Genomic DNA, 25,977 nt, shown 5'->3' on the forward strand with positions numbered 1-25,977 from the left:
AGCATAAATGTTTCCAAATTTTACATCCATTCTAGCTACATCTTGAGCTAGGATTAAATACTTTTGTTGCTTTAGATTCTAGTAACCTTACAAATTTGGTTTCAATTTTGGATGACGCATTCGTACAGCTGGTACAGCACTTAATTTTCAGTACTATTTCGGTTTTTTAGTAATACATGTTGAAACAGTAGATGCACAACATGTATGTGGATCATAAAAGGTAACAAAAACCAAATAGTTCTTTTTGATAAGAAAGGATATTCACCATATTTATGGGAACAGAAAATCATTATCCGAACTGCTTCGAGTTTTGCCTTATTTTCAATTCGAGCTATTATCAACTTAATTTTCTTATTCTTCTGTGATTCTAGGGCTTTTCTTTTTGTTTCCCAACAGAACAAAGTTTTGTATCCAACATAATTCTTATTATCATTCTTAATAACTAGAAACTAGTTTGTAAAATGAGTAACTTTTTTTTAAGAAACTGGAAGAATTGAAAGGCATCTTGTTTCGCGGTATCACAACTCACAGAACACACATTAGTTTCACGGAGCTCCTTTGGGAATAGTTATTTCTGAGCGAGTTAACCACTACACCCTGTTCTGAAGAACCCGAAAACTATGAAATGTTTCAAAGAAATGTAACAGATTTAGATTTAATGAAGTGGGTGTAACAAGTAGAACAATAGCAGAAGTTGTTTTCGAGAAAATTTCAAAAAAAAAACCTTAAAACTAGTTATAGTTAATTAATACTTCCGATAAACCTAGAAAAGGCAATAAAATTCAGTTAGATTTTTTAAAAGTTTTAGTTTATATTTATCTCCAGATCCTATTTTTAATTATTTACATTCACAAAATATTCTATTTGCTTTACGCTATTAGACTAGGTACATTAGTTAAAAAAAAATGGTTTTTATTTGCAACATATTTTTATAATTTAAAATAAATAAATAACTTTTTTTTTATTTTTATTTTACAAGAAGTAGTAAATTTAAAAAGATATTTATAGCACGGATGTTGTTATTAGTCTAAGGATTGCCGACCCCCTCGGGAGCGCTCCACCTGTGTTTTAGTGGTATTAATAACCAACTTTCGGAGAGAGAAAACATCAGAAGTTTGAAATTGAGATAGTCTGTGTGACACAAAAAACCCCTGTTGTACTTAATTTCGAGACAATAGATTGGAGCCTCCTCACTTTCTCATAGAAATGTGGGTTGGTCAATTTTAACAAAGTTTACTTATAAGTACTTTTCAGCGATTAGTAGAGGGGTTTAAGAAAATTCTGATTTTCTCTTAAATGTTATTCCAATTTTCCCATATCTTTATGGTTATTAAACCTTAAAAAAAATTCTATCTCATTACTAAGCTTTAGCAAGATTTCAAATAATGTTGACATAGAAATAATTGCTCTTTATTGAAAGATTTATTCTGTAAAAGAGTTCACAGTTCGTCTGATAATTATTACTTCATATTAATTAAGTTAAATATTAATTAATTATCTTTAGTTGATTTAGCCTAATTATAAAAACAGAAATATATAAAAAAATTAGTCTCAAAATATTTATGTAAGTAGTGTGTTTGATACATTTTAAGGAAAGTAAACTATTGCTTTTTTTCCCCGTTATTTTGCTAATAACAAGAGAAATTATAGTTGCCTTTTTTTTTGTCGCTAAAAGTATTTAATTCCAAAATAAACACAGTAATAATAACTACTTTCTTAACGAGAAGACGAACATAAATATTCACGAATATTAGGGGACATGTACAATATTTTGTTTGAATTGGTGCAAATTAAAGATTGGAGATTTTTTTTTCGTGAATTTCGTAATTACAAAGAAATGAATGACGTGAGCAACTTGGCTAGCAAGACTCGTCAAAGAAGATTAGAAATACTATAAACGTATCTAGAGTAGTATCAAGATCGCTTCAAGAATATGTATACAGGGTGTCCCAAGCTATGTGGATAACGACTTTTTCTCGGAAACTAAGATAGCTAGAAAAAAACTAAAAAAATACGTGTTCCCTTAGTTTTTTGTTAGGAATCCAAATTTACCTCTCTCACCGGATTTGACACCTATGGACTATTTCCTTTGAGGATACTAGAAAAACAAGGTGATTATTCATAACTTTTTTCTTTCTTTCCTTATTTCTGCTTATCGAAAAGCATTTCTAAATCTAGGTGCAGCAGAATCAAGCCCGGATTGCATCTGTCGATGAACTAAAGCAGAGAATAATAGATACCTGTAACTCGGTTAAAGCCGAAACTATTTCTTTGGCAGTAAGGGGCAATTGGCAGGAAAGTGCATGTCTATACATCTCTAATGGTGGACGCCATTTCGAGCTTGATCTGTAATATTAATGAGGAGTAAAATTTATACTAAAATAGTACTTTTCTTCTTATTTAATCAAAAAACCGTTATAATATTATCATTTTGAAATTTCTTATAAGAATCATGTTTTCATTCATAACTTGTAAAATATCGCTCACAGAAAAAAACCGTTCAAGTAAATTTTTCTTTAAAAAAACAGAGGAATCTATTTCTGAAATAAAAACCGCACCTTCCCATTTGAGAAAATGAAGTTGGTGCCTGTATCTCGCTTCTGGAAGCACCGAAAAAAAATTTCAAAGTAAATTTGGATTCCTAACAAAAAACTAAGGGAACACGTATTTTTTAGTTTTTTTCTAGCTATCGTAGTTTCCGAGAAAAAGTCGTTATCCATATAGCTTGGGACACCCTGTATATATTTATTTATTTAATTTATTATTTATTTATTGTAACTTGCTTATAATGCACAATTATAGCAAGGGGTTGACCCGTGCCTTTACAGATAAAATACAAAAGATAAAAAATACAAGAAAAAAAGAAAAAGAAAGAGAAGAAAAACAAAAATAAATTCACTTTTGCAAATAAAATAAAAGAAAAAAGCAATTAAATTAATGAGAACAAATTTCTAAATTTTACAGAGTTAATTATAAAAAAGTTCATATATTTTACTTTGTCTACCGAGTCGAAACATAAGAGATTCTCCAACACAATTTTAGGTTAAATACGGGAAGAAAAGTTAATGTTGTGCATATGTACTCTTATATATGTACTTGGATCTTAAGACATCTAACATCGGGCAGATAATTAAGAAATGAATTAGATCATCTTTATCTTTTCCACATAACAGGCAGCGGGGAATCAGTATTAAATTTATAGACGTGAGGATATACAGTTGAGGCTTCTTCTCAAACATTAATCTTAATTGACTGGCAACTCTGATCATATCAATGTGACATTTAAAGTGAACGTAATGTTCACCTAAACCAAAACTGCTAATATTCCTGAGGAAAGAGTTAAATCTGGCGTTCAACAGAGATTCAACATCCTTGCTAATAAGATTATTGTTAAATCTTGCCGTGATATCAGTCAGTTTACCATTCGATATGTGCTGTTTCTCCCAGAAATCATAGGAACCAATAATATAATGTTATTTGAAATAGTTAAAGCATGTTTAGCAAGTTTTTAATCGTATTTTAATATTTTGAATATATTTATATTTAATAATTTAAATTTTTGGATTAAAAAGCCACTCCTTTGGACCACCACGTTTAAAATTACATCAGAATGAGAAATACGCTTGTCAGTTAATTTAGAAATTCATTACCCTGCAGCATTATCCTCGCCAACTCTTTGTACGTTAGTAACAAGAAAACAGTATTTGCCTATTTCTATTAGAGTTGGGTATTAGAACAAACTTGATTCATTAGGAACTATAATGTGGTCCGATTTTTGGAATCTGGTCTCTTACACTGTGGATCATTTCTCTCGCGAGTGTGAATGAATGAATGGGTTAATGAGCTAGAGATTCTGTTCGGTTAGCGAGATGAATTTATTGAGAACAACTATCTTTGCAGGCTTCTCAAATTTATAATCTGAGTATTGGAGATGTCTTTTAGCAGAGAGCCAGTGTTCTTTGAAACTTGCAGCCTTTAATAATACTGATAAATAGATGAACTGGAATTTAACGTAGTGCAGTGAACCCAAATTATTAGTTACTGCAATAACTACTGCAGGTGCAGCACTTTAAAGTTGAAAGAATAAGAATAGATGTACTTGTGGTTTGTCGAGCTGCGGTATCCGCCTAACTCCCTGAATTCCTGAAGAAGTCGCTGATCCATTACACCTCTCTCTTTTGGAGTGTAAATATTTAGTTTTAATTTTCTATAATATTTTAACTATTGCAGCAACAGTTAAATTAATGTACCTAGAGAAATGAGAGAACGTGAATGTATTTGATATAGTGAGGGGAGCCACAAGTAAAAAAGATAGGATGAATTACTTTATATTAAGAATTTGAAAATACATATTTATTTTTTATCACCTTATTAATTTTTGTTAGTTAAATTTAATGAATCGGAGCTCTTGTTTAGAGTAAAACTGACTACATTGTTTAGACTTGTTGAAAAGGAGGTGTTAAAATAAATATATGTTTTTAATTTCTTGGTGTAAATTCACCATTTTTATACAGTTACTATATAAGATTTTCTGATTGTATTATTATTAGTATTTACCTTTTGTGCGAACCTTTTTTTGTATTTTTAATTTTTGTAATTGCAAATTTTTTGTTGGAGAAGACCCAGAACAGTGCGGACTCACTTAGAAATGATGGCACACATCACGTTTATTTTATTTATTGAGCACGAAATATTAAAACGGAACATACCGATATTTCGAAAACGGTAAGTGTTGAAAGAAGGTGGATGGGAAGAGAAGTGGGGGGACTCTTTTTTCGTAATGCTGCGTTCGGTTGAGCAGCAGACAGATCTCAGTTAGGACTGTTGCTGTCAGAACTTAGTTGTTGCCTTGTGCACGCGGCGCTCGGCTCACGGCGTTCGGCATTTTTCGTAACAGTTCGGCCTTTAAAGCCCTGTTTAGATTTACGGGTAAATCTCCCATTCCCAAGGGGAAACGTCCCCGACCCCGGTTTTTTTTTTTCTTTTCTTTACCCAAGGATGGGCTGTCTTTCTCTTTTTAGTAGCTGCCGGAATTGAAGAATTTTTGTACTAGTTTCTGATTTTGTTGGGAGTTTGTGTAAGATGGTAGATGGGAGTAGAATGATTTAAGAAATGGGGTATATACAATGGGCGAGGAGTGCGGAGTTTGTATGACTGAAATCCGTTAGGGGATCCCATTCCACCCTGTACACCATAACCTAAACGATAGTAGAATGGCAAGAGGCCAATGGAAAACTTACTTCCTAGACCCAAAGTCCATTACTCATCGGTTTGTATGTGTCTGTCGGAGGACAGGGTAGTAGAGAGCGAGCAAAGGGAGTTTACCTTACATCTTCTTCTAAAATCGCTTTTACTCCTTCTTTCTCAGTTGCCTGCCCTGCGAGAACTTCCTTCCTTCTCCAGGATAAAACTAGATTCCCAACAAAGTTTTGGACTCCACAGCGCTACCTATAACTCAATTATTAAAGGACATGATTGTTCCTGTCCCTATTAGGAAGACCATGGAAAGAAAGGAAGAAAAGAAAAATACCAAATCTTTTCCAAACTTAATTCACAATCCATTATAATATTTTGCTGAACCGAGTGTTGTTTCTTCTCTTTTACTCAGTATAATGTTGATTTATTTGTTGCACATTGAAACAACTATTTTAGAAATCAAAATCTATTTTATAACCCTGTTTTTACTAGATAGAAAAATTTCTTTTGTGCTTTTAGCGGCTGGGAAGATCGTAGTGAGGTTAATTTCTCTGCAAAATTATTTTCTTTTTTTTTTTATAAAGAAATAAATAGGCAGGGATTATCGAAGATTTTTCATGATGGAAAAAGAAAATAGTTAAAAAGAACAAATAGAGGATATTTTGACCCCTTAATCTGCGTTTGAGTATCCCCTTACAATACTATCCCTAATTACCAAAATTTGCTCTTTTCTCTCCCTGATATTAATTTCAACGAGCTTCCGAAGGCCAGAGATCTCGTTTATTTGGACAATGATTACAGGTTGAAGTGCTAGTGGATCAATCATTTGATCTATTAGATGACACTATTCTAATTCTAGTGCCAACTATCCTAAGTGATCTTTTAGAGGGGTACAGTTTTTAGACGGTTTTGATCGAAAGATATGATCAGGAGTTTGTTTAGCTACACAGGATGTTTATTCAAAGAACCTTTCTTTTGCTTACACCTTCCTTGAGGAAGAAAGGCAGCCACATCCACGTTACCGAATAAATTTTTAATTTCTTTTATTTATTTTTATGCGATATTTGCAAAGATGGTCCCGTTATTTTGCTTAAAACCTAACTGCATTACATGTATCATGGTATCTATTACTTTATGTGTATCTTATTTGGAAGAATGTCAATTCGGTGGAAGTAAGTGTGTGGTGTGCTCATATACAGACGTTTCTTTGAGTTAAACTGAATTTTCCGTATCTTCAAAAGGTTGATTAGAACTTTGAAATTAGTTTGTGTTAGAGGATTTCTCGCGTTTGAAACTATTTACAGAGAACACGAATTTTAAAGATAACTTGGGAAACTGAGGCATCTCGCTTCCTGAATCCTAAACAATATTATTTATGAGTAATTCATATGAATTCTGTAAAAGGTTTGTTGGGTTTTTTGTCAAATTCCAAGTATAAAAAGAATAAACTTTAGAGTGTTTACAACCTATTTTTCTTTCTTTTATTTATCTTCTGGATATCCAATTAGGTGTAAACTCTTATTTTAGGCAAATGGAACAATCGCTTTTTATAGAAGTAGAGGAAAGTAAAATTAATAAATAAAAAATGCCACTATCGATCAGAAGATAAATTGCTTTTGAAGCACACGACCATCAATAAAAAAATATTCTTATTTTTATCAATAAAATGAGCTATAATAAATTGGTTTTATCGTTGGTAAATTACATAACAACCTCACCTTATCTAATTACTCTCTTTAGGCAGATTTACGAGATCTGATTGCTATCTAGAGTTTAGGTAAATGTTGGAGGAATTACTAATCTTTTGTAGATATTTACCGTTCATATTTTTAAAATATGGTTTTGGTAAGTATGATTAATCGATAGCATTACTTATACACCCCTTAAACTGGATTTCTTTATATTTTTAAAAAATAAAAAAACCATTCGAAAGATTTTATATGTTTGCTCCTTTTTAGTTTATCCCTGGGGTAATATTGGTCCTCCATGCAACAACTCCAATTTGGAGGACCAAGAAGATTGAATTCATTCATTCATTCATCCTCTAGACAAAGTTGCATTCACCATGGCTTTGATATTCGTCTGTCTAGGAAAGGTTCAGGAAAGGAAAGAGATGAGAATATCCAATTAGGATAGAGGAAGGAAAGGTGCAACAAGGTCAACGGATAGTCGTGTTTTACGACAAGCGGAAGATCATACAAGTGTATCTTCTCTCGTCTAAGATTTAATTAGGAAAGAAAAGATTCACCGCCAAATCGTGGAAAGTGTAACTAATTACGATCCAGTAACGTGCACTTATCCAGAAGAACTGAGAGTAGTTTGCCCACTATAGAGATGGAACGTTTACTTATCCAGAAAACCATTACTAATTTTGATTTGCAAATCAAATCAAATAAATAAACTTATGAAGTGATTAACAACCTTTACATACGTACTAACTACATTAATATAGGTCATGCTGGTTTCCCCTTAGTTTCAGCCTTTTGTGAAACATGTGAAAGCTTTCATTTCATCAAAAGGAACCAGTCATGTTTCTGCAGGAAGTTGAGCAAGTACTGTAAGAAGTTTTCCATTAATACATCAACAGTATTTATTTACCTTTTTTTTAATTATTGTGAAATCGTCGACGCACAAATAGTTTTAGAAATGACGGGTAAAACCTATTGTGAAAAATTGTAATAACCACTTGCTTACTTCTACGACATTGCTCGAAAAAAAAACCAGTCGGGCATGGTAACCTCTTGACAGGCCTTTGCCCATGGCGAATATCTGTGTAGTTCTGCAGAAAGAAGAATAAATGGCTCTATCGAGTGGTTTCATCTTTTGAAAGCGAAGAGTGTTCATGACTGAGGGTTTGGTTCTTTGTTCTATATTACAATTACTTTTATTATTAATGGAAAACGTTGACTTTTCAAATAGTTTTGGAGAACAAGTCCTATACACCTATATACACTTTAAGGAGGAAATTTGTTATTTATAATTGTAATACCTGGTTAAAGTGAGATTCACAGACTCCCCCTGAGATCTTGAAAGCCATCGCCAAAGAATCCTGTAATACTCTTTTTGAGAAATTTATTTGAGGATGATCTGACTTCAGATTTTTAGTAGCTCTTCAATATCTGTTCTTCATCCAGTATCCAGTATATAACACTGACAGATTTTGTAATATTAAATTTTACATTGAATAGAGGTACACAGGTAGATTGATGACCAGCTTACTTTATCAATTTTCTCTTCTAAATAAATTCAATGGTAAAAATCTACTTTGGAATTTCACCCCAATAAGTAATTTCCCAAGTCTACCTTGACAGAGAGAAGGCGCCCTTTTGTTTTTCGTAGATTAATCTAATAAGTCATTTAATTTCACACAAATTTAATTAACATTCCAGTGTCGAAATTAACTTTTCTTCTTACATTCCTCTTTATTCTAGTCTTCAGTTCCTTCCCATCTTGCCTTCTTTCTACTACGGATTTAACTTCCTCATGTTTAGTTTTCCCCTTTAACGTTAGCCTTTTGACTTTTTTTTTAATATAACTCAAAAAATAAAATAAACTTATATTTTTAATTTACTTTTAGATTCTATTCTTCAATGATGTTTATCTTAGATTTTCGTTTTCAAGCAAACAATTCACAATTATTTATATTGTCTCTTCTTAAGTTCACAGTTTGAAGGAAGGCTTTTTTATTATGTTTAAAAAATAATAAGGGTATCCCACCACACTACTTTCTTTAAGTTAAGGACGCCTAGAACAATTATGTCAGCATCCCGTTTATCACTGATCCACTACTAAAATTCAATAAAAAGAACGAATAGTCAGTGTTAAGTAAAAAGACCTTTTGGACATGCTTCCATTTACTGAATTTATTGAATCTCTTGTAAAAGTAGAACTTGAACTAAGGCTTTGATCAAGAATAGATATCAAATTTATCTGGAATATATATTTAAAATGAGATGCATCTTGTTATTTCTAAATATGTGGGAGATTCAATGAACTATATGATACAAAACAAGCGCTTACATCATTTGCACTTTTGCTTGCATTGAAATATGTCTTCTTTTTTAGCCTGACTGTTTGTCACATTTTCTCACTATGTATTTTTTTAAAGTTTATTTATAAAGTCATTGCCAGAACTCCGGACAGTGTTCTCCTTTCTTACAAATAACTATGTTTATTACATTGAATTATCTAGGCTCTCACGAAGATACGATAATTATTTTTATTACTTGTGTTTCCAAAAGTAAATATCTATGTCTTTTGTTTTACTTTAAGAAGTGGAGACTTTTCAGATTTCGGCAGTCGAAAGAATCCTCCTCGATACTATTGTAGAACGTTTGAAAACCCTGTACTAAAAAAATATCTTGTTCCATAGTGATAAAAGATATCAAAGGACTTAAGAATTCAGTCAGCTTGTAGTTGAATGTTGGAGCTTTTTCAAAAGTAGCTTTTTGCCAGTTGTTATGTTTTATTTATTTATTCTTTTATTTATAATAATTTGGTAACAATTCAATTAGAAAGTAGACGGCAACAATCTAATTAATAATTAATATTTTCATCAAATTTAAAGTAACTCCCCGTTTAATAATAGTGTACTACATATTTTATGAATATATCTCATTTTCGTTATAAATTTGTAACTTGCTTTCCTATAATTGGGATCAGTATTAATGAGAAGTATTAAAAAATATACATTATTGAGATACGCAGAATTTATATTGAATATTAGCCTGTAGTGAATAAGTGAGTTTCAATTATTACAATACAATTTCATTCGGAATTATGGTTAAAACGGTAAACAATAAACTTTGGGTTTCATTCCCAACATCGATTCCAAAAAAGTGGTAGACACGACTACCTGAACAAGCATCAACCCAGGTTAGGAGTAGTAGATTTTCTCACTCGCTTATTGTGCTGGAATGGCCAGGTGGAAGCAGATTACCTCAGCGTAAATGTGGTGGCCCTTCAGGATATGAGGAGTGGCCAGCAACAGTCGTTATTTCAGGCCAAGGAGCGCTGGATGGGCCCAAAGGCATGGAATGACCGAAATGGCCACTTCTTTTAAGGGCATTGGTTAAACTTTTTTTTATATAATAATCTGATTCAGCGAGAATAGATTGCTGATTCAGTTAGGACATATCAAAATTGATGCTTAGCAGGGCATCTAAAATTACATCCGCCTACATGCAAAATGCTACGTTCTCAACGATTATTCAGGCTATTTTATTAAATACTTCAATCGTGAGCTCCATGGGCAACTCCTCGTTTAAAGGCGGTAATCGAAAGCATCCTATGTTAAGAAAATCGTATAAAACTTTCTGCAATTTCTCACATTCGGAGGTTTTTTCAATCTTTGAATTTCAGCTAAATACTTTAACATCGTCAACATTACTTACAGTAGCGCAATATGTTTCACTGAAAAAGCGTTTAAGTTTAATTTTAACTGCCAACTCTAGTTTTCAAAACTGTCCTTAACAGATTTATCTAGACTAGAAAAATGTTCTAATTAAGGTGACAAGCCTAACTGTATGAGGGTATATACAAAGATTAAAGAAAATCGCCAAAAGTAGTTCATCGATTCAATAATTGCGCATTTCACTCGATTTTCTGAACTTGAGATACGCTCATCACCCGCAGATTAGTAAATTAGCTTAAAGGGAAAATTCAATTTTAGTTATAAGCATCTTTTCGTTCCTATTCTATTCTCCAATTCACAAGATCACCCAAAGACTCAAACAGATCTCACAGACCTTACTTAAAATTGTTTTGTTTTATTTTATGTGACCTCAAATGTACTATATATTTCTGAATAAAACTGAATTGTCACGATTACAATAGTTTTTCTGAAAAGGGAAGTAATACTAATTAATAAAATTACAATTTTTATTTATTTATTTATTTATTTATTGTTTTACATCCATGTTCATACAAAGAGTACATTATAGATGGAGAGTTGTGTTGTGCCTACCAAACATAAAACTTACTAATTAAATGAAAAGTTATATTAATTTGAAAAATAAAACAGAAATGAAAAACTTTTTTTTCCAAAAGAAATTTAGAATGAAATAAAATATAGAACTCCTATACAAGTAAACAATACAGAGTGACCAGACAGAAATAAACATATTAACATAAATTGAACTTCATAAGAACAGTGATATATTGACTTTGGAGTTTGCAGTTGAAATCTAAACACTATTATTTTACTTCTCTGGCTAACTATTATAAAATTACAATTATCGAAGATTATCGTCTTTTGCCAATTTTCTCTCTTAATATCAATCTTTAGTTGGGAAAGAATCAGTGGAAATGATTCTTTTTTTCAATCACAGGAATCAAAAGATTTTCTAAAAATATATGACAAATATAATGGGAGTGAAAAAGCAAACAAAAGAAAGGAAACGTATCCAATAATTCAACATTGGTTGGTTGTTTGGCCATGGCTAGAGATGTAGAAGGATAGATGTCTGTGTGAGAAGGTGGCCTAGCCGCCTGGAAGGAGTGTCTCCAGGTTTGTGGCAGGTCTTGGAGTTGCCAACTCTTGATATATTATGGAGGATTTCTGCTGTATCCGCCCATCCTTCCTGAAAATTCTACTTCATTCAACAGGATTCACTATCTCACTTTCCTGGAGACCCTTCCTCCTTACCTACATTGTATTATCCGCCTCTGATATAGATTCAGATGTAATGCTTAAATCATTATATTTGAACTGAATTTTGTTCTTGTAGTAGTGCAGGTTTATGAATCTGTAACATATGTATGTGCAAATTTCTATGTGTGTACAATATGTAATTGTCGAAGAAAACTAAATATTAAATTAGTAAGTATAATAGTGAAATTCAAATTATCTACACCAAAGAATCTGATGATGGAAGAAGAATACAAACAAGTCAAAAATAGGAATAAAGAAAACATGCTGCCATCACAGATATTTTCAACTATATAAATTTTCATCAGCCTTCAATGCTTCAACTTTTGTTCGAATGTTATATTCATAGATTATATTATAATGGATTAGATTCGAAAATTGCAGCTCCCTTTATTGCAATTTTGTCCAAATGCCTCTCTTGTCTCAAAAACGTTTCCAGCAACTGTCCCAGTCTCGCAACTCAGAAACTTGATGTCAATTATTAAATTAGGACCATCGCAGCTACAACAGTTAGTAAATCTGGGCTTCGTTCGGCTAAAATTTTAAACAAATATCTCTTATAAAACACAAATCATAAATTATTTATAAATAACTTCAGATCCTTATTCTCTTTTAATATATTTTTTTTTTATGATTTAAAGGCGCTTCAACGTCTGAGGTTATTGGGGCCCGGAGCTTTTATCAGTGCACTGCCGGCCTCTTGTTCTCTCGTTACAGACAACACTGTCCATCACCGGACAGTGAGCTGTAAGAAGCTCCTAGGAAGAGTAAATCTAAGGGCCAGCAGCTGGATTCGAACCCGGGATCTCCGCGTGGAAATCCAATATGCCAACCGCATAGCATTTTGACATTGTTTTCACTGATTTCCGTTGAGAGGGCAACTTTACCAGCAATTTTTCCGTTTTTCGCAAGATTGTATTTATAGAAAGCTATGTGTAATAACTCATCAGAATTTTTATTAACGACACAAAATGGCAATTAAAAATATAATTAATGTTTCAATAGGATTGGTGTGTGTATTTTCCAGAATTGCGAGAGGCTGATGTACGCTTCTCATCGTGTTACTTACTGGCAGTTATTTAATTCTTAAAGAAGGTTTGCAATTTGAAGCGTTAGAAGTAGAAAACTGGCCGTTAAAAATAGATGAAGTTGGTTACGGCGTTGCTTTAGCCGCCAGAGCTGAACTGTTGGAGGCGGAGATGGTCAGCGTTGTTATTGCTCTCTCTCTCGGTCTAGTTGGGTATGTCTGGAATAAGGGGTGAAGAGGTAGTGGCCTCCTTCAGTTGGGAGGCTGTTAGTGTTCACTTCGCTCCTTCGAATCTTTTTTATTAATCCAAACAGCTGTAGAGACAATAAATGTCAGAGTTGTTTCTTTCTTTTTCCTTTTACTTCCAGAAATTTTCTTTCATTTGATTTTCTATTTAAACGTAAAATGTCTGATCCACATTCACTAAAATTACTAAGTTCATATTTTTGATGTAGTTGGCCCAAACACAAGAGTTACCTAATCGGTAGATTATTGAATTACTCGAGTAAATGCAGTCTTTAAGATTTTGGTTGTTACTTTAACGAGAAACAAATTAGACTAACCAATTTATTATTTAAAGTATGCCATTTGTTATTAATTAATTCATTTCGTCTTTGTACCGTTAATTCAATTCCACTTTCGTACCACGAAGGTTATTTTGCAGGCGAAGATTGGAATACAATTTGTTTAAACATTTTCTTTCCATACGAAAATGTCTGGGCCATAAACAGAGCAATAATAATAATAATACTTTATTTAAAAAGTATCTACATCTTTTTAGAAAACCAAGTATATTCGGCATGGCTACAGCTGTCTGCCAACTATAAACAGAGTTAGAAGTTCAAACTAGTGCTCAATTAATGATTAGATTATTCCGCAGCGAAGTATCTCTTTTCTCTACACTATTATGATGCATAATTTTATACACTATTATGATGCATAATTTTATACACTATTATGATGCATAATTTTATACACTATTATGATGCATAATTTTATACACTATTATGATGCATAATTTTATACACTATTATGATGCATAATTTTATACACTATTATGATGCATAATTTTATACACTATTATGATGCATAATTTTATACACTATTATGATGCATAATTTTATACACTATTATGATGCATAATTTTATACACTATTATGATGCATAATTTTATACACTATTATGATGCATAATTTTATACACTATTATGATGCATAATTTTATACACTATTATGATGCATAATTTTATACACTATTATGATGCATAATTTTATACACTATTCCTATGTTCCATCATTAAATATAAAGAAAACTGCAAAGACTGTGTTTAAACCTGATATTTTTTGTAACAAATTAAATCTGTAAAATAAATTAAATAATTAAAGTTGATTATCTAGGCAAAATTATTTCCTTTTTGGACTCCTAAGTAAATAATATCATTATTAATTAAAACTGATCTAAAGAGCTCGGGATGAGCACATGATGTTTCTGTCAGCTGCTTATAGTTAATTCTAATTTTCTTGAATTGCATTTATCTTTAGTTTGCTTTTATTTCCAATTCTTTTCAGCATCAATACTATATTTAGGAGCATCAACAATCCTGATGTAGGATTGGCTTGAATAGACAATCTTTCTGTGGTAAGTCTGCACAAATAATTTGTTTGTATTTCTCCCAAGGCTTAAAAAAAAAAATCTGCATGGATTTTAATTTGATTTCTTATTTTTTGGGGAGTGTACACATTCCCTCCCCCCAAGAATTCACCTACATTGTTGTTTAAGTTTTAATCTTAGTAGAATCTTTTTTTTCTTTGTTGGTTAAATTTGAATATAGTTTCCCACATTCTCTCATATCTTATAAACAGCTGTATTTGTGTCTTTGTGTATTATGGCTGGTGATTATTTCAACATACAAAGGCAAAGTACACCGTCAGACTGCTTGCTATAGGTCACCATCCCTTTTTCTTCTCATATTGCCACATACATGTTCTTGTATGTATGATAACTAGGGCAGAAATTCTCTTTGCTTTCCCTAACACGGTCGCAAGTATAGTAGTATTTGTTTTTGTTATAACTATCTGTATAATAATGCCAGATATGTGAGTGTAGTAGAGAATAAGTAATCTTTGCTTGGGTCTTCTCGTTCTTTCATGCAGAACACTGTTGCAATCCGTATTTTGTGCAACCAAAATTTGTTTTTAATCATTCAACCAATAGTTCCCCCCCCCCCCAATGTTTTTAAGAAAGTATTTTTTTTTACTTTTTACTCCGCTCACAAGATGAATTACAACTCTGCGCACCCTTACTGACTGAAGCAACAATCCACCCTTTCTAGCCGAATGTGCTCCAGGACGGACATTTGACAAAACAAAAAAAATAGGTTAAGGATTTATTAATTTCCAAAATTATTTAGTAATCAGTAGATTGTTTCATAAACTCCTAAATATTTATTGAAGTTATGAGTTTAGTTCTTCTTGTTTAATGAATTAATAACGTTGAAGTTAAGCTACTTGCACTCAAGCATTTACTTTAAGTGCTTTCAGTTTGGCAACTTAATAACCCTAATGGGTATTTACTAATCAATTTTTCTGAATGATTTACTAAATGAATTAACCACCTGTGAGTATATTTGATTATTTCGATTACATTCCTTGCTTAGCGCATTAAAAGAGTCATGATATGAGTTTGCCTTCAGTTTTCTTTATTGTTATTTTGTTGGTGTTAGAGAAGTTATTGGCAAAGGAGAAGTCCGTTAATCATCATAGATTTTATAGAGCAAGATTAGATTATCGGCTGATGTGACTTTATTTTTTCTAACATCTAACAAAATAGCCAACCACCTTCCATTCCAATCATCCAGCTAATCCTCATACTCCTTTTCTATGAGACTTCAACGGCACAATTTAATTCATTGTTTTCTTGCATTTTCTCAAAAAACTTGAGCCCACTTGTGACCCAAGTGCACAACTTATTTCAATTTAGAGACCCAGATTGTAAACTAGATTAGTAAAATATTGTAATTTTTAGTTAAAATAAAAAAGAAGATACAAACAAGAAGAACATGAAGTACAGATAAGTAATCTTTGTTAATATTAATGGGGAAATAATTAAACATAAAACACAAGTGTTTTGCACCATCTTGCATTGTAGACAAAATCTACAATATTATTTTCTAACATAATATTTTACAATATTATTTTTTACACCAAGAATTTATTTTTTATTTATTTATTTTTTGCTTTATTGTTCAACTCAAATTAGCCATTGTTAAGAATTTATTTATGCATAGATAAGATTAAACTTTAAATACAAAGTTACCCGTTCTGTGTTGTGAGAGTGACATGAAAGAATTATTTATGTACTTTGTAACATATTCCATATGCTTGTATCTAAGGAAAAAAGTGTCATAATCCGGAAAACTAGCTTATTATGATAGCTGAAGTCCTTGATGTATTTATCCCTTAGATTCCAAACCGACTTATTGTGTGAAAGTAATACGCAATAATGTATGAATGTAGTTCGGATTTTTTTTTCTTCTTCTTAAGAGAAATGATTTTAAATTCAATTTAAATGTTGAATTCACCAAATCATGTCGTTTGCTGCAAAATTTGAAAAGATAAAGTTATTAACAATTGAAAACTAGAAATCATGGTGTTGAAGAGCATTTCATTGAGTTTCTAGCCTATAGATGGATGCCTCTATACGAATATGGTAGTAATTGTAAAAGTTATGGTTTGAGTATCTGCCATTGTGTGGTTACTTCTGGTAAAAGCATTTGCTAATGGAAAGCGGTAACTATTTTTGCTCATAAGTCTTTGTTACAGCCAGTCTATAAAATAAATATCTGATATGAACAGTCACATCTTTCTTTTACAACATTATAACTTATCAAAATCTTAATGGCAAATTATCTTTAAATTTCTAATTTTTACCAAAGGTCAGCATCAATTAATAATAAACTCGAGAGTATAACAAGAATTCAGTGCAGTGTGACTTCATTTAAAATCAAACTTACCCGTAAAGTGTTTCGAATATGCATTTGAAGTGAATGGAAATTGTAGGAGACTTGTTAAATCTGTTCTAAAGAGCACCTTCTCAGCATAATTCTGATGCTAACGACCCCCTAAGTTGGCACAGCCTCTCAAAACTCTTAATTGAATATTTTAATTAGGCAAAAAATAAACTTCTTGTTGCTATGCTTTCTTTAAATAAACTGTTTAGCCTCGTACACACTCTAATCTAGTTTGGAGCTTCTTCAATTTTCTTATTCCCCAATTCTTAATCTTTCAAGTAGCTTGGTAGCAGCATCTCCTTGCTGGGGATCACAGTAGTTGAGGATCCACCCTAGTCAATGCTACTGCTATTTCGTGGCCTTCTATCTTGACATGTAACCTCAAGATTTTGTGAAACGTAAGCTCTCCTTTCTTTTTTGTCCATCTGAAACTATGGCCATTAGTGCCTCCAAATTATTTTTAATCACCTCGATCTTGCTTAGTTGGGATTACACTATTTTATAGGCCGGTACCGATATTGATAAAATCTTTTCCTTGATTAGCATTTAAATTCCAATTATGTTAAAAACACTTTTTACTCCTTCAATATCAAGCAATGATAAACAGGTTTTCAATTTTTTAGAAATGTATAAATTATTTTTTTCATCTCTGTATTTTCCTTGCATTTTTTGTTATTTTTTTTTAATTAGTTCAAGGGCTCTAGGGGGCTTAAAATTTAAGTCCTCAGTTGGTTAAAGGTTTTTCGAAGGAAATCAAAATAACATTTGTTTCTACCCAAGATATGATCACGTCCTTGGGCTTCCGTTGCAATAAATAATTTCAATTGGATTTGCCTTGGTAATTATATTAATTGTGTAAATTAATTAAAAGTTATTTTGTGTGACCAGTTATGATTAGATACAGCGTAGACATTGAGTTCTGCTTTAAACACTTTTTATCCATTCTGATAATTGTGCGGGTGTTGTGAAAGTGTAAAATTCCCACAAGTACATATTTCACAAGTAACAGAATAGTGTTGAGGGAGCGTGCACCATCCCTGCTCCCATATGATTATTTATGCGAGTTAGCCGGCATATTGTTAGAGGTCCTCTCTCAAGTTTAAAGATAGAGAATGTAGAAGAATCCCTATCTGCAGAAGAGTGTGGTCTATAGTAGTGAGGGGAAGAGAGAGTGATATTCCAACACTTCCGTTTTACACTGGCAGTTTGCTATTCACATACACTTCTCCTCTATTCTCTAAGTTGGGATTTATGAATATGGTTTGTTAACAACAATCAACATTGAATTATTATTGTTATAAGTGGGGAAGGTTTTCTTCCACGCCCTCGAGGGAAATTGCAAAATTTTATTTCTTTCTTTCATTTTTATAAATTTATTGTTTACTTTCCTCTAAATCGAATCATGATTAGAATAGAATAGAAGATATCTTTAACTCATTTATTAGATTGAGTTTTCACAATTGCAAATTTGATTTGTTGCTTGAAAAACTTTAAAATGTCTCAAAAACTTTAAAAAACGGCAGACGGTTCAATTTTAAAAACAGTTTCTCAGAAAAACCAAGGCAAAGTATTCGTGTAAAATCCGTTAACAGAGAAAGTGAGATCACTGATCTAATAAATGAGATAAGATTTGCTAGTCAAGAATGTGCACATGGACTTCTTGAAATCAAATCTCTTGACTTATCAGTATGAATTTTTTTTTTTTTTTTTTTTTGCAATTGTGAGCATAAGGTTAAGGAAAAGATTAGCTCAGTGTTTAGCGCAATGGATTCCCATTTGGAGATCTTGCATTTGAATCCAGCTGTCCGGATATTCTTTCTAGATAGCGCATAGTTTAACTTAAGGTGACTGTAGTGCATTTTTTACATACATTCATGTACTAAGCTAGCTTTTTTCTAGAGTTTTACCACAGTCTTTCTCAACGTTAGTTTCTGAATCTGTCACATTTTGTTCTAGATTATAAACCTTTTTAGATCTATCTCTTCAGCCAGTTTTTATTGTTTCAGGAGTTTCAGGAGGACCGTTCAAGTGGAATTTCAAGATTCACATTACTTTTTGCATTTTCATTGGAATATTTCAATTTCAGTGATACTTACTTCTTCCAAGACAGTTTCTTCCGCTATAAATTTTGTTACACTGCTTTTGAATACACGTTTAGATGATCTTTAAGTCTACAAGCTTTTGACACTTCAATGTATCCTATAAAAATTTTATCTTTCGTTCTTGGCCTGTTCTAAAATCATTTACCTTGGGGGTTTTCACTCTCGCCAAATGAAATGAGGGATAATGAATGCGATGATAATTTAATGATTTTTGACAGACAATAGAAGCGTGTCGGGCCCACAGTCATTGTGAATTTAAGATAAAGAAATGAAATGAATGTCTACGTCATCTTAGCGTAGCAGTTTAAAGAAAATGATAGACTCTGTTGAAGAAATGAAACTTTTAAGTAACATACATCTTCCTCATGTTTTGCTCTTGTGACGGTGTGGCGGTGCAAAGTACTTGAAGCTGTTTTACTTTTTTATTTAAAAATCCGCTTTCTCCTCTTCACATGATTTGGATAACTCTCCAGTCCATTTATATATATCTCTGTAGATCTTTTGCGAAACGACTTACCATTGAACTCATAAGGATTTAGCGTTTAGCTGTAAATTTGAAATTATCTTCCGCTTCGTTAAGTCAAAAAGGAAGAATAGCTTTACCCGCTTTTAATAGATTTTTATAGAGTATCAGCTACGTTAAAGACTCCAATGTGCTTTTCGTGTGGATGTTGGAAAAGTACATCTGTCGGGAACGCGGATTCTCCGAAGAAGTAGACTGCCTAAGGGATGCAATTCTCATAAGTTTTGAGTATTCATACCAGATCATTTCATTCCTGCGTTGACAATAATTTGAATGACTTGCGTATTAAATGACAAAAAAAGTCAACTAAAGGTGAAATAAAGTGCCTAAACTTGGTTAAGTATAAGTAGCTAAACCAACTGTTTTCAGTTTAACACAATTTACAAAAAAAATTAAAATGAAATTTACAGTTATAAAATACTATAAGGTTTTATATGATAACCTTAATGAAAATCAAAAGTAGAGAGGTATTGAGGCAGAAATAAGTTGAACTGGTTTATAGAGGGATTATGCGCCGGTTGTGAGTCTCCCTTCTCGCTTTGTATGGCTAATAAAAGATATCCCCCCCTTAACTTAGTGATTCTCAGCACACCCTTGTCTCCATGAACGTCTACGGTGGTCCCCATCGATAGCAGCCCCAAGGTATTATTGATTGATAGAATAATAGCAGTAGTTCTGGATAGGATTGTTGAACAGGACCCTCCTGTAGGCCAGTTAGTCCTATAGCTGCCTACAATTGTACATTTCTCAAAATTGACTTTTTCCTGCTACCAAATTATGTACTAATCAAGCGAAAATATTTTCAGATTCAGTTCTGAAGGCTGTAAGTTACTTAAATTTATAATTCAGGATCAAATTAAAAAGAGAAAATTAGAAAGTAATCTAAACTTTCCAGAAAGAAAACTCCAAGAAAGGAAATAAATGCTAATCAATGTTATTAGATATTTTATTTTATTTTAGATATGTTATTAGATATTTAGTTATTAGTTATTAGACTGGAGAGAAAACAGTATTGCTCAGGGGCATTCTTAGACGTAAGCCAGGCTTTCGACCGTGTTTGGCATCCTGGATTACTGTTCAAACTAAAAAAGCATCTTCCCTCAACATACTACCTCATTTTGCGCTCCTATCTTTCAGATAGGTTCTTTCAAGTCAGTACTGGCTCAGCAATCTCTTCTTTCTCCACAGTGAGGGCGGGAGTGCCGCAGGGGAGTATACTTGGCCCCGTTCTCTACACAGTATACACATCTGACATACCTGTACAACCCTCTACACTACTCTGTACATATGCAGACGACACAGCCATACTAGCCACAAGTACACATCCTACATCAGCTTCATACAAGTTACAGACACACTTACATAAAATAGAATCCTGGGCAAAGAAGTGGCGGATTAAAATGAACCCACAGAAATGCCAGCACGCCACGTTTACACTCCGGCGGGGCTCCTGTCCACCTGTCCTCTTCAATAGCAATCCTCTTCCTTATACAGATCTGGTGCGCTACCTTGGGCTCTACATAGACAAGCGACTCACGTGGAACCCACACACTAGACTTAAAAGACAAGCATTGACAAAACGTGCGAAACTACTTTACAGACTTCTTGGACGACGCTCCAAATTACCCATTGAACTCAAACGATTAATATATAGTACTATCCTCAAACCTATGTGGACTTACGGACTAGAGCTGTGGGGTTCAGCCAAACCTACAAACATACGGACTGTACAGACATTTCAATCAAAATTACTTAGACAGATAGCTGACGCTCCTTTCTACGTAACTAACCTCACTCTACACAACGACCTCAACATCCCCTTCATACGCCAATTAGCCAAGACTAAATATCAAAAATTCCATACTGCTCTCTCTACTTGCTCCAATCCTCTAGTACAGTCTCTCGCCTCCTCTGACATTTCTGACAATCCTCCTCGCCGACTGAATCGCCAGTGGCCCCGCGACTTCCTCGCAGTCTGAAGGCCTAAAATTAATATCCTCTAGAAAGTGCTGCCGCTGGGCAGTTTCTTTCCTCCTGCCTTTCACGCCTCTATACTTCTACCTCCCTATTTACTTATTGTATAGTGAATTATACAGATTGTAAATAACAAAATAAATTTAAAAAAAAAAAAAAAAAAAAAAAAAGATATTTTGGAGAAAAAAAATATATCCATTTCAAAGTTATGTATTTATTCCACATCCAACTCCCAATATATCAGGGTTTGACGGAACGTAGCTACCCCTCTCATGTCAAGATTCTCTCTTTATTTCTTTGACTGTAGTGTTGTTATAAAGAGATTGCAGTGACAACTTTATTAGTTAGATCTTATAACAAAATTAGCCCGACTTTGGTGTTAGCCAGATTGGACGGTAGCATACAACTTTCAAATTCATCTCACTAATTATTGCTGGTCAAGACTAACGTCACACCTCCTTAGCAGCTTTGATTCCAGACAGGCCGAATGTCCATGCCAATCTAATCTGGCATATGCCTTTTTTAAAGTATGATAGGCTCAGAAAATAATTCTCCAGGCTCTCCTAGTGGAGGTGTGGTCTACGAAAGAAGAGGCAATAGTCTCATATCCTGTTCCAGAGTGATTTAATCGTTAGTTTGCAACTTGAAAACTTTAGCACTTTGAGAACAGAGCACTTAGTAGCATAGTATATGTTGTCTCTGTATAAAGAAATTAGTATTTTTCGTAATTATGTTCTTGTTGACATCCTTAGAATTGATCTCGGTGTATTATTAATTATATTCAGAGTATTTTAATATGTGTCTATAAATAAAATAAGATTGGAGAAAATATATCCATTTTCGGAACCAGACCATTCTCATTTTGTTGACAGTTAACAAGTTTGACAGTGTAACTTTAAGAACATCTTCTACACACTGACTTGCATTATTTCTAGTTTATAAAATTGTGCTCAACATTAATTTCAGGATTCCGTTGCTATGTAAATCCTTTTTTGGAAGTGACGAAAAGAAAACAGTTTACAACTTTGCCATCAATCTTGCTCAGGAAATCTACACATATATTAGCTGTGTATGGCCAAAGCAGATAACTTGAAACTTTGGTATTGCTTGAAAAGTAGCTAGCTACTTTCTTTAATATTTTTATATAAGTTTAGAGAAAATAAATACTGGATGATTGATTAGCGAATCGATGTAGATATATATTTGTATTCATATAATATTTTTGTATTCTACAAGAAAGATGGACACACATATTATTTAATTTTATATTTATTTTCAATTTTTTTCATTAGTTTGGTTTCTTACTCCAAAACATTTTATAGGATACATCGAATATTATCAATTAAGAAATGATGTTGTGGATTTCATCAGATCATTAGTACTCTATTTTTAGACAATTAATTACCGGGAAAATATTGCAAACAATAACTATAAATGTGCACGCCATAATAAACAATTTTGATATATCTAAGCAGTAATATATCTAGTTTAAAGAAATAGTATGACTAATTTATTGGTGTTTAACCCATTTTATCTCTGAAAAATTTGAATGTCATGAGCTTATTGAAGTTATGAATGGCAGGAATTGAGTTTATACAATTTTAGTGTAAATGCTGTTACAGAAAAATCCAATGCAACAGTTTAATTACAAAGTTCCATTTATTTATTTTATCTATTGGTTTTTTGAATTTTAATTTATTTAGTACTTTTCAATTTGTGTAAATATATACAATGAGTAAATATGAGAGATGAAGTAAATGGTGCGTGAAGTGTAGGAGGAGAGAAACTATCCAGAGTTAGGGATCTCTTAAAGGAAACCTTTTTTGAAAGTTTTAATTTAGTAACAAAAAAATAATATCTTATTTTTATTTATTTTTTCAGGGCTGGTCTTTAATCCTTTTTAATCTCACAGCCATTCTGTTTAAAATTAAAGTTTTTATTTGCTTTTCATTTTTGCTTTATTATAACCTTTATTTATTTTATTTTTTAATTTTTAATATTATATTTTATTCCAAAATAGAGCAAAGTTTGTTAGCAAACTGTCTGCTAATAATCCTGTTGGGTATTCTATTTAAAGTGACTCGCTTACTGTTGATAGTTTTTGTTCAAAACAATATTACAGAGAGTTCTGTGGGGCCCCTAAACGAAATATCAAATTTGAAATTTTCGATATTGAATTAAGCTGACCGCCCGCCCGCTAATATATAATTATAGAGATAGAACAAAATCACTATTCGTATTCATGTTTTAGGGACCTCGAAAAGTGATGGTAAAGTTGAAATAAGTTGGCTAATTATTAGCTGGAGGGAAACACACATTTTTTTCTTTTAATTCCTTCAGAATACTCCAAATTCTTTGGTCTTTTTTAGCTGACAAAATAAGAATGTAGTAAAGTGAAAGATGATCTCAATTAGAACCAAATCTAATTAGACAGAAATAGTTTTACGCTGACTATAACATATATCTTTTTTTCGTTTATTTTGTACACCTTATTCTACCGTTGCTTTCCGATGATATCTGATCTAACTCTTCTAAAATAAATAGAACACGTAAAAGTAATATCGCATTACTCATTCTCTTTGATCTGCATTTTTTTTTATTCATATATTTCTTTCTACTGTGTCCAATCCGTTTAGCTGCAGCCCGCTCCTCCTGAGCGCTCATATAGTTCTTCTTCGTTTCTTTCATGTTTATGTCCCACTTTCATCAAAAGCACTAATTAAAAGAAAAAGCTTTTATGAAAATTATTCATGCTAAAAAATGCTTCATATATTTTATACATTGTAAAAATTAAGATTTTTATTATTTTGATTTCCTGAGAGTATATGATCCAGGATTAAGAGCGCATTCCTAATGAACTTATTTTCTGCATTTCCTCCTCTCTAGGACCCCCTTGTACAGGTGTTTTGCTTAATGTGATTGCAAAAGGCATGTTCATTATTCAAAATTTTCCTGAAAGGAAAACGAAGGCTTTGAATACTAATGGCAATAGCTTGTTCCTAGGTTTGAAACTTCTCGACCTAAAATGAGCAGTTATAAAATTAGATTAGATTAGTTGTTGTATATTATCACCTCTGATCTGCAGGTGTAGAGCTCACAAAACGCCAACTAGCGATAACGTTAGAATAGCCGGTTAAAATAAGTGATATTTTCTTTTACTGTTAACGTCTGCGGAGAAACTGGACTTGGACAATCTTGTGGAACTAATTTTCTGTGAGCCTTCCATGAAAGGCTTAAGACAACATTATGCCTGTATAGGCAGTCAGTTAGCAGTGTACAGCAGTGGTTACAATAATGAACTTTAATACATTTGGTGCTAAGTAACTAATTCTCCATGCCAAAAGCTCCAGTAGTCGCAATTGGAGGCAAAGTGCTAGCCAGCCATTCGCCATTAGTGAACAGACTGTTGGATATACAAAGAACATTTAGAAATCTATCTCAAATCCTGCGGAGAATCTTGGAAATGGAGTAGGGAGATGCTTCCTGCCTGATTGAGATTCTCGGGGTAGATACAGATTCAACAAGTAGCCAGGTTTAAAGCACTTTTGGATGTCGTGGTTAGTGATGTTGATTCTGTAGTCAGATTTTAATGATATTATACAAGCAAATTCGCCCTGAAAATATTCTTTTAACGTATCATTCTGCCTGAACGAAAGTTTAGCCAAGGGAGCTTTAATGTCCTAGTCGCAGGGTATTCTTTTACTTGAGGAAACATCTACAGTGGATCAGACTAGCTGTTGCTAGAAGTTGGAAGAAAATTTGTAAGTTCGAAACTTGAGAATGGCCGTGTAACTTGGGAAGAGCAAGTCTTGTTCATATAAGATTTCTTCAGATTACGCTGACTAACGTGCTTCGAACCTCAATTTTGAAAATATAATAAAAGTGCAAATCAAAGAAGGTAATTGTAGAATACAGAGAGAGAGCGAGAAATTGGAGAATGTTTGGCTGAAGTTGAATGACGTCTGGCAATATTACGTCACTTTCCTGATGTCCACCTATTTTCGAACAGCCACTTTACTTCCTCTGTTCTTATATTGTGTTTCCATAGTAATACAGTCAGTGTTGTGGGTGTATATGTTTTATTTGATTTGGTTAACTTAGTAAATTGGATTGGCCAGATTCTGTTCTGTGCTTTCCCCGTCACTCTTTTTATCTTTAACTTGGTGAAGATAGGTAGGTCAACTGGGAAGAGGAGGAAAATTGTATTTAATTAAATCAGACATATTAACATCCATCAAACCTGTGGTTTTTTTTTTCACTTTCTCTTTCCTCTCGCAACGGGAAGTATTGCGATTCTTCAAACCTACGTTTTGCGTCTTTATACGAAATATTTTGCGACTCTTTGAGTTAGAAAAATTAGTTTTCACTAATTTGTAGCCTGTGTGTAATCAGCATAAAACAAAACAAGAAATCACATCCTGTTCAAATGAGATATTTCCTGTATATCGCTTCAGATAAAAGTTATGGTGAAAGCCGATCAAACGGTAATATTGTTTT

General features: G+C 32.7%; 1 protein-coding gene and 1 long non-coding RNA gene across 5 annotated transcripts in view; one reads left to right on the forward strand and one right to left on the reverse strand.

Moving 5' to 3' along the window:
- LOC141448466 (lachesin-like) overlaps nucleotides 1–4,837 on the reverse strand; it is a 187,170-nt gene extending 182,333 nt beyond the window's left edge. For all 3 annotated transcript variants that reach the window (XM_074116842.1, XM_074116841.1, XM_074116840.1), the window contains exon 1: nucleotides 4,558–4,837. The gene's annotated coding sequence lies outside the window, so the exon portion shown is untranslated. The remainder of the gene's footprint in view (nucleotides 1–4,557) is intronic.
- The window catches only part of LOC141448468 (uncharacterized), a 101,810-nt gene that overhangs the window by 2,161 nt on the left and 73,672 nt on the right, over nucleotides 1–25,977 (forward strand). The window lies entirely within an intron of this gene.

The sequence above is a fragment of the Rhodnius prolixus genome, unplaced genomic scaffold (genome assembly GCF_049639745.1).
Source record: "Rhodnius prolixus isolate KJV_2025 unplaced genomic scaffold, Rpr scaffold_37, whole genome shotgun sequence".
NCBI classification, from domain to species: Eukaryota; Metazoa; Arthropoda; class Insecta; order Hemiptera; family Reduviidae; genus Rhodnius; species Rhodnius prolixus.